The sequence below is a fragment of the Ammospiza nelsoni genome, chromosome 10 (assembly GCF_027579445.1).
Source record: "Ammospiza nelsoni isolate bAmmNel1 chromosome 10, bAmmNel1.pri, whole genome shotgun sequence".
NCBI lineage: Eukaryota > Metazoa > Chordata > Aves > Passeriformes > Passerellidae > Ammospiza > Ammospiza nelsoni.
In genome coordinates this window covers 9,482,844-9,498,702 of record NC_080642.1, presented here as the reverse complement: position 1 = coordinate 9,498,702, position 15,859 = coordinate 9,482,844, and positions in this window count along the sequence as shown.

The window sequence follows — 15,859 nt, the reverse complement described above, 5'->3', positions numbered from 1 at the left end:
CCTTGCTTGAATGTAAGGAAGGAGTGTGTGAGCCCTGCCAGGCACCCTGGGCACCTCCTGTGCTCTGTGAGCCCGAGGAGGGGTGTGGGCATGGCAAGCACGCAGGATATCTATTATATCTATATAATTTCTCTATAATAGAGGATTTCTCTATAATACAGCCTTGCAAACCTCCACTGATCCTGTGGGAACCCTGTGCCAAATTACCTCTGTGACTGAACCAGGTGGACTTCTCTGGGATGGGCTGCACTTTCCCAACCTATCCATAGAAATTGTGAAAGGAGGAGACTCTTGAGAGTTTATTGACAGGTGGAAAATAGCAAGATGTTTCAAGACAAACACAAGAGACTAAGACCAGACTGTTGTGGCCAAGCTATGGCAATCTGCTGCTAATGGATTTTAAAAAGAAACCAACTTCTGAATGCAGAAGGTAGAACATTGTCCTACTGTAACCAGACCTGTAATTCTGTAGCCTGACATCTTGTCAGGAGTTGGGATCCGACATTTCAAAGCAGATTTCCTCCCAGCTCCAGGTTCCTTTCTGCCCTGCAGTGACATTGTATTCAGTAACAGCATCATAATCCAAATTTCCACTTTTTGAGGACCTGGTGCTCTCTGAGCAGCAGGCTCAGTGGCACACCCTAGGACATCTAATAACTTTCTGGAACATGTCCTCCTTTTGGTACAAGTTCTGTCAGCAGCCCTTGGCATATGGTCCAAGTTTCCAAAAACTAGGGCAGTAATTGATGGCAGTGAAAGCGAGAATGCTTCACATAAGCAGTAAGAAATCCAGGTGACAACTTTAATGTTTTGTTCTTATCTTCAAGTATGGGAAATGCTATTCTAATATAATTTTAAGGCAACAGATTTGGGAGTGTCAATTATTTTGTTCACTCTGCATGTGAGTGACCTAGGACTGCTTTTAATTTCAAAAATGGTTTTCAATATGCCTTGCTGGCTTTCATCTTAAAAGACTTTTAAAGTGTTACTTCATTTTATTTGTTTTTCCTTTAATAATGCTGAGAGCTAATTCTTCTGAGGAACCAAATAAACAGGACAAATAAAAGCAGTGAATACCTGAAACAATAAGGTTTATTCTGTAAATGTTTAAGGTGCCTTTTACATTGGGCTGTAACTGACAGCTACAAATGCTGAGGCCGTTTGAGGATCAGACCACCTGCAGAGGGATTTTAGGAGTTCAAGGACACCTCCTTCTCCTGATCTCAAGGAAAAATTCTGTCCTTTGTAGATCCAGATTTAGTTCTCCTCCTCTGAAGAGTGAAAAAGTCGAGCTGGAGTGAGGATGGGATGAAAGAGCTGGAAATAGCAGCTGTGTGCCAAGTGATAGAGTTCCTCATTTGGGCTGCCGTGTGCCGGCCTGTGTCCGAGCCCTCGCCTGGATCCGGCTGCCTGCTGGCAGAGGTTGAATCCTTCCTGAGAACAAATCACTTTATTGTTCCTGGCTGCTCATGCACTGCCTTTTGGGAGCGTGGTTCATGTTGTTGCAAGAAGCAGAACCACTAGCACCAAATGAATTCTTTGTCAAGCAGCACAGTCTCCCTGAAATTTTTACTCTTTTCTCCAGCAGCCTTCCCCCAGGATCAAATTTGCAGTATTGTAGGGGACTGGCTCCTGGTAAGCAGATGACATCTCTTTGTTAATTCTGCAGATTGTGGCCTACCATGATTTTCCATGAAACTGGCTCCTTTCTATTTCTTCCTCATCCAAGTGAGCAGCTGGGCAATGGAATGTGGCAGCTCTGGGACTTGAGGAAAACCATTCTGTTTCGATAAAGCCCCTGCCACCCTCAAGGCCTGTGGAAACTGGGCTGTTTGAAACAGCCAGAATTTCCACCCTAACTGTACCAAAAGCTCCATGCCAGCATTGCAGGACTGTAAACTTCCACAAATCTCAGACCATGCTGGGGCTCCTAAGGTTCCCTGAAACCTCAATTACAGCAACTAAAGCAGTGTCAGCAATTGTGTCACTGCTTAAGTCACCCAGAAAGTGAGAAGCAGTGAGAACCAATTTCATCTCGAGTGATTTGGCTCCTGGGTCACGTCCATAAACAGGGCAGAGACCAAGGCTTCTTAACCAAAACCAACCCAGGTGATCTGACACCTTTCTGGTGGCAGTAACGCATTTGTGTCTGGCAAGCCCAATCCGAAAAAGAGATTTTCTTGCTCTGCATCTCATTGTTTCATTATTTGTTCCTAGTGAGATGGAAACATCTCCTGTGTTTCAACCCCGACCAGCTTCCCCCAGGCAGCTCTGAGGAAGCAGCTACTTTTCTACAAGCACTTGCTCCTTGCTGGCAGCAGGGGATTGTTTAAACTCCTGCACAAAGCTGGTAAGTTTTGTTCAGGTGCCTAAAGTAAGTTTCAGAGGGAACCTCAGTACATTCATTAAATTCTGTCCCTTTATCCTGCAGCAGTGGCCTCTCTGAAGAGTGTCCTTGCACTTTCCTGTCTCTGCTTCCTTCCCTCTCTCTTTTTGTTTTGTTTGAAGTGGGGGTTGCCTTATTTTTTCCTGCAATGGGAATTATTCCATGGAGCAGGATCATGTTCATGCACTACAGAGGCAAAGGAGGCTTTGAAAGATGCTTGTCTCAAGCTGGAATTCTGTGAGAACTGGCTGGGTGTTTGGTGCTTGCTGGTTGTAGCCCATTTCATCTGTGCCACAGCCTCTTCCTGCAAACAGACCTGATCCAAAAAGATCCCAAATTAGAGTCTCTGGTATTAGCAGGAGTTCCCTTCCTTTTGTGCTGGGGCTGATTAAAATCTCTCATTACCTGCTAACGTCAGGACTTTATGCAAAGCCATTCCCTAGTAAGAAAAGTTCAGGACAACTCAGCCCTGCAGTGTCACCTGTCCAGAGGTGAGACCTTGGTCTTCCTGAGACACCCCTCAAACATTTCTGGGCAGCAGGAACAGGACAGTGTCAGGACACATGAGCTGGCATATTTTGCTTCTTTCTCCCAACACAGACAGCTGTCCTGGGCAGAGAAGTAAACTCTCAAGCTTCCTTATCTTCTGCAGGGCTGACTGGTCCTGCAGCTTGGCACAGGTTCTGGTGTGACCCACGTGCTGCCTTGAATTAATTTTCTCTGGGCTATGAGTGTGGTTTGTGCTGGGAATACCCTGTCCTTGCTAGGAAATCAGCTCCTGGGGAAACATGTTCTTGCTTAGGCATGTGGGAGATGATGGAGGGGGTGTTACCAGCTCAACCTTTGGGGTGTGTGGTGAGTTAACCCTGGGGATCAGCTCAGCCCCACACAGCCTCATCTGCTTCCCCCTCGCCAGAGCAATGGGGGAAAGCAACAGAAGGGCAAAAGTGAGAAAATCTGTGGATTGAGATAAAGGTAGTTCAATAGGTACAGCAAAAACTGTGTGCACCAGCAAAGCAAAATAAGGAATTCATGCCTGCTTCCCACGGGCAGGCAGGTGTTCAGCCATTCTGGGAAAGCCAGAACAGTCACTCCATCCTGCATGACTCTTATTTGGGAATACAGACATCTCCTTCTTTCTCCCAGGTTTTATTGCTGAGCACTTTGGCACCTGGTCTGGGCTGTCCCTTTGACCAGCTGGACTCTGTGCTCTGTCCCTCCTCATTGTTCTGTGTCCCCCAGGCTGCTCAGTGCTGGGGCAGCGTGGGAAACAGAGCTGGCCTTGTGCTGTGTAAGCAACAGCTAAAACACCCCTGCCTTATCAGCTCTGCTTTGCTCCCAGATCCAAAACACAGCCCCACAGCAGCTGCTCGAGAGAGAAGGAGCTCTGGCCTGGCCCCAGGCAGGGCAGGGGGCTCTTCTTGTGGTGCTTTGCATGGCACTGGGTGGTGGCAGCAGGGCTGGCACCCCGTTACTGGACACAAACTGGTTAGAGAGTAGAAACTGGGTTTTTCTGAACACTTTTGGGGAGTGTTTGAGATGTGGCATACAACCCTGAAAGGAGACTCTTGATCATCTGCTCCATCTCCAGGGAGTTGCTGGCAGGGACCTTTAAACCCCCAGCTGGACAGCAGGGAAGAAATCAATCCTGAACTGGGAGCTGCTGCTTTTCACCACTTCAGGAAAGGTTCAAGCTACTGCAGCAGCTTTTCCAAGTGAGGCTGTCACTGCCTGACTGTGCCAGAGCTGTTGCAGGCTCCTTTTCAGCCCATGGATCAGGATATCAGTTTTTTAATCACTAAGACCTTTTCTTCTGTGTCTCATCATGAACTGATGCATAATCTGTAACTGCCCCAAACAGCTGCTGCTGTGCCTGGCTTTCTGTGCAGCCCCGGGCTCTGAAGCAAAAAGAAGGGGAGAGAAAAGAAGCTAAAACCTCTGGTTTGCTAAAGTAGCACCAAATCAACAATCCAGCTGCATTTCAGCCTGGGTTATTATTTAGAGCTATTTGAATTCAGGATTCTCTTACAGCAGCTCAAACCTGGAGTTTGACCAGCGTTCAGGTGTGGATATACCAATCAGTTTGTATTGGGCTTAACCATGGAGAAGGTCATACAATAGGCTTGGTGCAGTAAAGGCTGAATCACTATGAAATTGAAGCTGTGCCTGTAAAGATTCCAGAATGGAAACTTTACCACCACCACCACACCTACTTTCAGAACTTGCACATCACAAAGAAGTTGAAGAAAACCTTTGTGGTGGGTCGTTGTCTCAAATGCAAATGTAATAGTTTAAAAGTGTCTCTTTATTTTAACTCCTTCAAGCAAGAGAGAGCTTTGCATCTGCTGCAGGGGAGATGGGAGACTGGGAGAGAAAAGCAGGGGAGATGTGGGGCTGCCCCCTGAGCCTCCATGGAGTGTGGGCAGCGGGGCTGGGAGGCTGCGGGGCCCAGCAGCCCAAAAAGGCAGAGGGTGAGTTTTAGGAAGGGTCCTGTTTTAATCCTTATTGTTTAACCTGGGGGTCCCATTTCTTGGTGGTAGGGGTGATTCCTATGATCCCTTAGTGCTGTCTCCTGTGTTCTTGCAGCAAAGTGAAATTATTTGGGCAGGGTGAGGATGCAAGAACTGCTCTGTGAATAGGGAGGCTGCAGCTGGGGAACAGCAGCAGTGTTGTGTTTATGGGGGCTGCTGAGATTGTCTGGAGACTTAAAATGTCAACATGATCATTACTGGCTTCTTCTTATTTTCTTTTCCAGGCACAGTTTGAAGCTAACGTGCATGACCCTGAGGGTGAGAAATAGACGGTGTTTGTCTGGACAGCCTCATTTCTCCCCCACTGGTGTGGTTCAGGAGGGAAGCTCCTACATACTATTAACTTCACAGTGAAATTGAAACAGTTTTGATCCTGCTTCTGCTTAAACTTAGCCCATGCTCTGCCTACATCAGCTAAAAGCTGTTATGTGGGATCTGACTTTTTCTCCACATCCACCGAACGTGCAACCCCACCAAAGGCCAAAGACTGGGGCTGTGCACGCCCAGCCCAGGTTTTCATTTGCTCTGCCACCCCAGTTAATGGGGTGCAAAATACCAGTGCTACACATCTCCTCATGCACTGTTCATTTCCCTCTGAGCCTAAATTTTACTCTTTCCAGTTGCATTGTTTTGTGTAGGCAGCATCTGGTCAGGTTTCTGTTGCATCAGTGAGTTTGCTGGTATTGGGTTTTACTCAAACAATGTGTTCTGCCACAAAGGAGCAGGTTGGAGCAGGTTAGAGCTGTCCAGCCTGGCCGTGCAGGAACCAGTGACGAATAAAGCTCCATAAATACGTTATTCTGCCTCTCCCCTTCCTCCACACATATATCAATTGCTTTCGCAGATTATTGAGAAAAGAATCTCTGTGTTTCCTGGGTGTGCAATGTGTTGGTTCTCCCTTTGCAAGCAGTGGAGATAATGTTGCTGGCAGAGCTATGGCTTGGCCCACGGCTCTGCCTCTGGATGGGTGATCCCAAGGCCAGCAGGAGCAGGGGAGATATTTGTGTCAGCCCTGTGAGCAGATTGCAGCCCAAAACAGAGCTGCCTGCAGGGGCAGGGCTCCCCTCCTTCCCTGCTGACCCCAGCACACAATGCCCTGCCCCTGCAGGGCTTGGGCGTGGGAAATGCTCACTGGCCCTTCCTCCACTCCAGCAACACTAGGCCTGGGAAATGGGGTTCCTCTGGGCTCTAGGAATCCCAGGGCTCTGTATATGTTCAAACATCATCCATGAGCTGTCCCCCGTGGCTGCCATCACCATCCTTCAGCATCGCAACATCTGGCACAGCTACCATTCCCTGAAAGCTGGGTCTTGTCCTCCCCACACAGTCCTTGGGCTGTGCTAAGGAGTCCACAGGATCCATCCCCCTCCTTCTTAACCAAACCAGGCAATGTTGGAAGGACAACTGAGGAGAGAAGGAGAGGAAAAGGTTTCTGCAGCCTGATGCAGCAGCACTTCTCTCTGCTCCAAGGCAGTTTGAGCCTGTGGGCTGTCTCACCACAGCATCGTGCACAGGACACGTCCCTCCCCTTGGGCAGCTGCTGCTGTCCACACACACAGCGTCACCCCACACCGCCACGAGTGCAGCTCCCAGGTGACCTTTCACAGGTTAAGCACAGCTTGCAAAACCTCATGCCTCTTTCCAGGCTTATAAAACTCACTTGTTTATTGTGGTGGTTTAATTTGCAGTTTCATTTCAGGAGCTGAAGAGGGACTTCACTGCAACCGAAACCTGGCGAGTGCCCAGAGGGGAGGGTGGCTCTGATGCACATCTCAGCCCTTCAGCTACTGCATTCCTCCCACCAAGATTTTGAGATTTCCTCTCTCTGGCCCTACTTGTGGAAGAGGACAAACAAACCCTCCAAGGAGAAATGCCTGGGCAAGAGCAGAGGTTTGTCAGGCAGTCAGTAGCAAACTCCTGGGGGAGATTCCCCTTGAGCCTGTTCAGCTGCCTCTTGCATGTAGCACAGGCAGGGTTGCAGGGTTCCCAAGCCCAGGGCTGAGCTTGGTGCAGGTCCAAATGCTCTACAGGTGTAAATCAGCACAGCTTCAGCTGCACTGGTGACCCTGCCACACTGCCCACGGTGTGAGGGTGAGTGACACACCTTTGTCCCCTTTGTGTCATCTGCACTGAGAGCTGTGGTAAAGGTGATCTCCCTGGACAGACAGAGGAATCTGTTTTGTCAGGTATTTTGGGCATTCTGGCAAACTGAGCAGAAAATGGCAGGTGAAAACCACAGCAAGAGGCAGGAAGGAAAGAGGCAGAAGATACTTGTGCTGTCTCATGCCCGGAGGTTGCTGCTGTGTCCGTGCACATCCCCGCTGTGTCACCCAGGGTCACAAGAGTTCACCTTGCTCTCTGTGTCCCCTGAGGCATGCACGCCTTGCTGGAGAGGCCCTGGCAGCTGAAAAGCCCTGGTGTTAGGCTGTGGCAGGTTGGTAAGGCTCCTTTTGGGGTACACCTGAGCACCACCCTCCCCTACAACTCCATGCATGGGCTTTCCCAGGTTCGAGCACCCCTGGCCATCAGACACAACTCTGGGGAGGGCCAGCATGTCCCCTTGCACAAGCAGGGCCCAGGGGTTGGTGCTGCCCTGCAGACAGAGTGGCTCCAGCCCACTCTGCACAGCCCAAGCTCTGAGAACGTGCAAGTGGCTTTTCCAGCAGCTCCTCAGATGGAGGATCCTGCACGGTTTTCAGGTGAGGGGCGGTTTGGATGGCGGTGCCCACGCCCCTGCTGGTTTGGGAGCTGGGAACAGAGAAGCCCCTTCTCCGGCCCCATCCCCGCACAGACAGAGCCCCGCTGTTGGTCGGAGGAAATTTGGGCAAGGCAGAAAGGAGGAAAAGATTCCTGACAGGTTTCATCTGTCCAAGCCAAGAATGGTCACATTAGAAGCTTGTAAACCTCTTTCTTCTCAAACACATCTGTTTATTTTTTTAACTGCTGGCCGTTGCTCAAAGCGACCCGGTCTGTGTGTCCATCCCTTTCGGTGGAGCTCCCGCCTGTGCCCCATCCTGGCCCCGATCTCCCGGGGCAGCGCTCTGGCTCCCGGCGGTGAAAGGCGCTCTCTGAGGGCGGGGATGGCTCCCCTTGGCCGGGAGCCGGGCCCGGCGGCGCGGGAAGACTGGGCCAGTGTTCGGGGCCCAGGGCTCTGAAAGGGCCCAGTGTGCGCCGAGCGTGAGTCAGCCCGGCCGGAGGGCAGCTGGGAGCCGGGAGGAGCAGCAGAGCTGCCGCAGGAGGGGCCGGCTGCCCGGGAAAGGAGGAGAAATGGAGCTCATTAGCGCGGAGTGCAGGCAAAGGGCCCGAGCAAGGAGGGAGGCTGAGGTGGTGGCTCAGGAGGGATTGAGGAGCCTTGCACCACACCTGGGTGTCTGCCAGGGGTCGGGGATGAGAACGGGAAGGGGCAGTGGAGGCTGGGTCTGTCTGCATCCATCACTGGACTTTGATGTGACCTTGGGAGTCAAAGCCTGGGCAAGGGCTGGGAAAGCCCTGGGAAGATCCTTGGGGTCCTTGGGCTATGGAGCTGGCTTGTGTCACATTTTGGTGCCCCGAGCACTGGCTTGCAGGGCTGGGGCTCCATCCTGGCTGGTGTAAAACATCCCTGGAGTGCCGGTTTGCTTTGGCTCAGTTTGCACTTCCCGCTCTGCCTGACACACACCCAGGCAGCTGCCGGGCTGTGCCAGCACCTTACACATCCCAGTATCAGCTCCTGGGCCCCAGGGATGTCACCTGCAGGGGCAGAGCCAGGAGGTTTGTCACTTCCTGGAGCAGGCAACATTGCTCATAGCTCTGGGCAGCCCCAAAGGGACAGTGGCTTCCTGGTGGTCCCAGTTAGGACCTCTGTGCCTGGCTGCATGTGAGATGAGAAGCACGGAGGGATTTCTGGTTTAGATTAGATGCAAGCGTTTATGGGAACGTCTGGTTTTATCTCAAAAGCAAACAGCTCTGCACATGGTGGTGCTACCACCCAGAGAGGTCCCCCATCATGTATCTCAGGATTAGGCATGTCCTGCTGTCTTCCAGAGGCATCATGTGCTCGTGTAAGACACCAGCAAGAAGAACCCTTGGGGTTCAGCTTTCCCCTGTCCTGGAGCCCACATCTGCTGGGGAGAGCAGGAGGGGACCAGTGGTGCAGAGGGTGTGCAAAAGGCCCTTGCAGTGGTGGTTGATCAGGAGATGCATCCTAAAGGGATATGCTTTTTAATGGGATTTAGCTGACTGGACTGTGAGGGAGTAGAACTTTGATGAAAAGTCAGAGAGATATTTCCCTTTTGCACAAATAGCCGTGGCCCAAAGCAGAGGGATCAAATGGCAGCTGATGGCTCTGGGCAGCCTGGCCACATCCCTGTGCCTGCAGACCTGCAGAAAACCACCCCAGAGGCTGGGAATAATCCTATCAACTTGCTGGCTGACATTTCAGGGCTAGTTCACCCATCACACCTCTGGTTTGTTGATCTGTGGAGCCCCTTGGCTGAACTCTGCACCCCCGTGCTCGGTGTTGGCACCATGAACTGCTTGTGCCAGGGAGTGTCCCTGCCTCCTCGCCCCAAGCACTGATGGGCTTTCCATCCTGCTCCTTCCATGATGCCCAGTTGTCCATCCTTCCCAACCTCTCTCTGTAGTGTTGGGCAGATCCTCAAAGCTTTGGCCCTGCAGGAATGACCTCTTAGGGTGGTGCATTTCTGTCCTGTAGTCACCAGTGACAGCAGGAGGATGAAGGGAAAGTAAACCACGATGGGGAGCACAGGGTGATGATACAAATGGGCTGGAAGGACCCAGGAGAGCCATCGGTTTGTCCTCCACCCTGTGCAGGAACTGTTTTCCCATGGTGAGGCAGGGATCAACCCAGCAGCAGTGTCTGGAGCCTCCCTGCACCGAGCCACTGGAAATGCCAGAGCCACGTGAGAGCCGTCAGCCCAAGGGATGGCAGGGGCTGTGGCTGTGGCTGCGCCTGCTGTGAATCAGGGAAGGAGCTGGATCCATGCATTAACTCACTGGCCATCTCAGCTCACAGCATAGAATGACTTCACCGTCGGGTGAACATCCCACCATGGAAACCAAACCTCAGGAATGCGTCTGGGTGTGCCGACTCTCTTCTCCTCTCCAGAGGGCTCTCTTATGTCTCAGCTACTCCCAGGCTAGCAAATTGCTGTTGTCACCTCTCCCACCAGCTCTCTGAGCTGGGGTGGGGAGCAGTGCCCATGCAAGGGTCATCCCCTGTGCCCGGGGGGTGCCTGCCTGGGGGTGGCACCGCGTGCGCTGCCCTCCCTTCGTGCGCTTGCAGGGAGTTTTGCTGTGGCTCCAGTCCAGTAGCCCCAGCCAAAGAGGGGAAGTCTGCACTCCACATGCCCTCCTTCTCCCTCTCTCCATCTCTTGCTGGAGACAGATCCACCAGTGGCTGTAGCAGAGCCCAGGTTTTGGCGCCGAGCAGCAGCAGAGTGATGATTAATGCTGAGCAGAGCCACAGAGCCAGGGACTTCTGAGTTGTCTCTGCCTCTCTCCTAAACCAATCTGGCCAAAAAAGGCTAATGTGAGCATTTCTGCATCTGCCAGCCTAGGAGGGGGCTCGGCCAGAGCTCAGGGTCTCAGCAGGCATGGATGGGGCTGTATGTTTTTCCACTTGGGCTGGAGAGGGGCCGTGGGCAGGCAGCCGCCGGGCTCAGGTGACTCCTGAGCCGTCCTTTCCATCTGACTCATGAGAGACGTCGCGAGTGCTCTGCTGCCCAACGGAAAACACGTCTCCTGTCTCCTTGCAGCTCATGGCTTCTGGGCCCGTGCCAGTCCCCAGGCAGCACAGCTTCCCAGGGCTGTGCTGGCACCTGGAGCCCAGCTCTTCCCAGGCTGGAGCTGGGAGAGCGGCTCCATGAGATGATGCCCAGCCAGGGCTTTACCTTCAGGCTGTGCCCACAGATGGTGTGGCAGAAAAGGCAGGGTGGCAAGGGCTGGGCAGGACAGGCCCATGGTCCCTGAGATGGGCAGGAGCATCTCTACAGGCAGGGCTCCTGATTTCACTGCTGGCATGACACTGCTTTCCTAACACTCCTGATTTCCTCTTCTCCACCTCTTTGGAGGGTCCAGGATGGAAATGACTCTCTTTCAGCACCAGGACAGGTCTTTCCCTTCCCAAGGCCAAGCACCCCATCCTCCTCCTTCCTTACTGCGTTTGGGCAGCATGAGAGTGTCTCCCACCTCAAACCCCACATTCATGTCCCCTAAGATTTCTCCATCTTATGTCCTCATGGGCTTGTTTGTTTCAGTGCCTGGATGCCATGCTACCACAGGTTATCAGGAAAAACCCAGACCCTGGGGCTTCCTGCAAAAGGGAAACTGAGGCACTCTGGGGTCAGCACCTCTCGCTGGGGCACACTGAGCTGGGAGAGACAAAGCCAGGGCCTGTGGCTCACTGTGCCCAGCCTCAGGCTGTTTGCATCATGCCCCAGAGCCTGCCCCCTCTGTGCCTGCTGCCCAAGCTGCAGCTCTGGGCTCCCCCTGCTCCTCTGGGAAGGGAAATGTTTTCCCTTTCCCCTCCCATTCTGCTCGCCAGCAGCCAGTGAGTCCGGTTTCCCCTGCGGCTGCCGCCAAGCGCCTCTGGAACCACTGGAAAATGCATAAAGGGCCTGGGCAAGGCTGCGGTGAGGGTTACTTGCAGTCACAGCTGGATCCAGCTGCTGCTTTAAAGCAACAGCACAGCCACACAGGGCTCCCAGGACACCCAGGTGTGCCAGGGGTTTAAATCCCGTGGGAAGAGAAGACAGCATCCTCACTGGGCAGCAGCCCTGAGGCTGGAGGGGGCCTTTTCACTGGGGAAAATGAGAAAGGGGCAGCCCAAGGGCAGAAACTCTTGGGTGGGTCTGGGTTTGGGATTTGCTCACCCAGGTTTGCAGAGTGCTTCCCTCTGCCCTGCTCCTGTGGCTACTGGCACAGTGACCAGGAGAGCACTTCCCACCAGCCCCAGCTGCATCCCACAGTTGGGTCTGCAAAGGGCAACAGCAGCCTGGGGACCCCAGAGCACGGGGGCTGGCCCAGCCATCACCCTGCAAAGCAGCTTACACTCTTCCCCTCTTTTTGGAAGAAATCATGCAAATCCCAGAGTGTTTGATTCCAGGCAGGACAGAGGGTGTGGCTTTCAGCTGTGGCTCAAGGTGTTTCTGCAGCCCTCAGTGTTTCAGTGTGTGAGGTGCTGAGGCCAATGGAGTGGGATGGAGCAGTTGGCTGTGGATAGGCATAAAACCTCCTCCTGCATCCTGGGTGCCAGCATGGTCCTGCTCTGACAGAGGCACTGGGATGGAAACAGCCACGGGGCACTGGGGTTAATGAGTAAAATAACTCACCCTGCCTGGGGTCTGGTTTATGGCTCTGTTAGCATGGGCAAACAGAGGGAGCTTTCTGCGGGGGTGGATGTCTTTCCCAGTGTCCCACGTCAGACTGGTCAGCCCGTGACGTCTGCTTCACCTTCCAAGACGCAGCAATAAATCAGGTAAATAATTAATCCCAACTGCCTGGGGAACCTTCCCTGGGACTGAGGCAGAGCCAGTCCCGCTCCCAGCTCCCAGCACTCCATGTGAGAGCCACAATGATGGGTGAGTCTCACAGAGCTGCTCTTTACCACAGCATCATGAAAGGTGCTTATAAAACAAACATGGAAGGAGAAAGGAACATTCCCTGTCCTATCACATCCAGGATGTTTGCTCCTGAGTGTGTGCAAAGTCTTGATGTGGTGCGAGTTTGGCTCAGCCAAACAAATTGCAGCCTTGACCTCCCTCCCTGCTCCAGGGTACACCACAGGTGAGTGGTTTAACAAAGAAAAACCTAAAAGTGTGACCACCCTGTGCAGCTGCTCTCGGGTCAGGCTGAGCCCTTGGTGCTGCTCCAGGCACTCAGAGGTCTGGGGAAGAGAGGGCTGGTTTGTGTGTCTCCACAGGGCAACGGGACCTTGGCTTGTGTGGGAAACCCAGCCCAGGGACCACAGTGTTGGCACAAGTGGTCAGGAGGTGTGAGAATTCCTGGAAGAAGAAGTGAGAGTTTTTTTCTGTGTATGTATAATTTGCTGGAATGAAAATAAATCAGAAAACAACACTCACACACACACACAAAAAAAACCATATCAAAGAAACCAGTGCAGCTTTCCCCAGTGAAACAAATTCCAAACCATCAGTGGGAAAACACTGGCTAGGTCAATATGCCACTAGCCAGTCTTCTGGGATTACATAAACTTAATAAAAAAAGCTCAGTTATTTTTTTGTACTATTTTTAAAAATAAAACATTTTAGTTCAGGTCCACTTTGAAATTGAAAGGAGATTCTTGAAACAACAACAACAAAAAAACCATTGTGGTTAGCTTTGAGAACATCTAAATAAGCCACTTGGGTATCACCCCAGTCCTTGTCCTTTCCCTTAACCCAGACAATGTCCTGGAGCCCTGTTTGATGCCAGCTCCAAAGCCTTGTTGTCCCTACAGGTCACCCTCCCCATCTCTGGAGTGCCACCAGCTGGGATAATGCTTGGGTGGCGAGTGAGTGTGTAGCACTGGGGCTGGCTCTCTCCAAATGGGTCACAGGAGCCATCAGATGTGGAGATGGCTGCTGCCAGCAGGAACTGGTGTCACCCTGGCTGTCACTCGGGTGTCACCCAGGAAGATCCATGCATTGCCTTCCCATCTACATCCTCATCCAATGCACCCAGCGTGTCCAAGTGCTGCTCCTCACAGGTGCCCTGCCAGCTCTCCCAGAGCTGCAGTGGCCTGGCACACCTCAATGTCACTGGTGTTGTGCAAGGAAGAGGAACTCGGCTTTTGCATGTTCAAGCAGCACCTGCCACCCAAGAGCACTAATCCAGAAATCTGCAGCTCTGCCCACAGTGCCAAAAAGGCACCTAGTGCCTCCAAATTTCAGTCTAATGGCTGAGACCTAAGAAATACAGATGATGGGTGCTGCAGAGGAGGGGCAAGGCTACAGGTTCAGCTGCTTTGCTGAAGGCAGGGCTGGGCAGGAATGGCAGGGATATGCTGCTGGCTGAGTCTGCTGGGGTGAATAAAAATATTCAGGTTTCTCTTTTTCCTGTTTCATTCTCAGCAGAGTGGTTGTAGCTGCTCATGTGAAACCTGTTCTTGCTGGGTGCTGGAAAGAGATAAAGGGAATGTGTGTGGAGTAAGACTTTTTAAAAGAAATATCCTTTTAGTTGGATTTTGTTCTTCCTGCTGCTTTTCTGCTTTCCCAGGGTGAATCTGAAGAGCTGAAAACTTGGTTCCATCCTAAACTTTTTTATGTAATGATAAAAAAAATAATAAAAAATTCTGCTTCATTTTTGGGTTCATCCTTGAAACAGGAGCTGGTGGTGCCAGGGATGCCCGGTTCTGTGTTTATCCCAGGCATCAGAAGCCCAAGACCTGTCAGGATTTGAGCCTTTAATGATTATCAGAGGTAAAGCTTTGTGCAGCCCTCACACCCATGCAGTGGGATGTGCATCTTTTTCCCTCACAGCGGGAAGTAGGGGGTTATTTGAACCAAAACCCTGCACAGCAGCATGGAATCATCCGGGAAGTGCTATGCTTGCAGCCCTACAGCTTTCCTGCACGGAGGCAGCCGTTGGAGAGGCGGGACACAGGGCTGGCACCGCTCCCTGCCCCAGGCTGCCAGGAGCCCTCCTCACCCTGCAGCAGTGCCCCTTCCATGCTGGAGCAGCACAGCACAGCCTGCAGGCTGCAGCACGGGCTGGATGTGCTGCTGCTGGGGCATCCACAGCGCCCTGGGAGACTGCAGCACACCCACAGCACAGGGTGCCCAGGGGGGCAGCAGTCACCCCAAGCTGTGGTTTGGGATTTCCTGCAGCTCCCCACGAGTGGATGCTGCCATCCCTGTCCACATCATGGTCCCGGGGCAAATTGCAGGGGTGAAATGGTTGTTGTGCTCTCAGGACTTTCCTGTTCACATCCCTTTGTGCAAGGGCCATCCTCCAGTGGGGTCCTCCTCCACTGTGAGCCCCTCCTTGCAGAGCGGGGTGAATTCCCAGCCAAGGGCGGGCATGCACCAAACCATCCCTTGTGCTACAGGGATGAGGCTGTCCTTCTCACAGCCTATTCTGGTCAAGCTGATGCTCAGTGAATCTCATGGCCATGGTTTTCTTGGGGCCATGAATGCAACAAATACAGTTTTTCCTATAGGCACTGGGAACAGGCTAAAAAGGAATCAGGAAAGGTATGTATGGACTTTTGGTGATGATAAGGACATGGGATGCTGTAGAGCTGGTGCAGCCTGTTTGGGCAATGTTTCCTGGGGAGCTTTCACAGGCCCCAGGACACAGAGCTGCAGGGCACCTGGGAAAGCGATAAGCTGAGATAAGGAGAGAGAAAGAGATCTGGAGAAAGCAGCGCAATCTTCCTCCCAAAACTGAGTTGGACGTGGATTTTTCTTGGTGCTGTTTCAGTAGCAGAGGTTGTGGGTCCCTCTACATGTCCAGTCTTTGAAAGAAGAGCCTTTCCCATAAGAAGCTCAGTGTGTCCAGGGGGTTGTGAGAGCTGTAGGAGACCCTGACCCTCATCATGAAAAATGCAGAGGAACTGTTCAGAAAGGGGCTGGGATATCTCTGCTGGACAGGAAAGGAAATATTGCAAATTTCCTGCAGGCTTCCCAGCCTGGCTTCATGGCAAACATGAGCAGCTGGTGGGATTGGAAGGATGACAAAAAAGGGAGATATCAGAAATCAGAAGGACTGATTTTTATGGCTGAAAAACACCTGCAACTGAAATGTTACATTTAAAAGGAAAATAAGGTCTTTAATCTGCTTCTTAATGGGCAATGGGGTGTCCCATACTGATTCGGCTCTAGCAGGAATGCTGGTGAAAATGCATCTGAACAAGGGCTGAAGGAACAGCTTGAAAGGACCCCTCACCTGGCTGTGATGCTGTTGGAAATTTGACCCATGAGAGGTCCCAGTATGCTGAGCA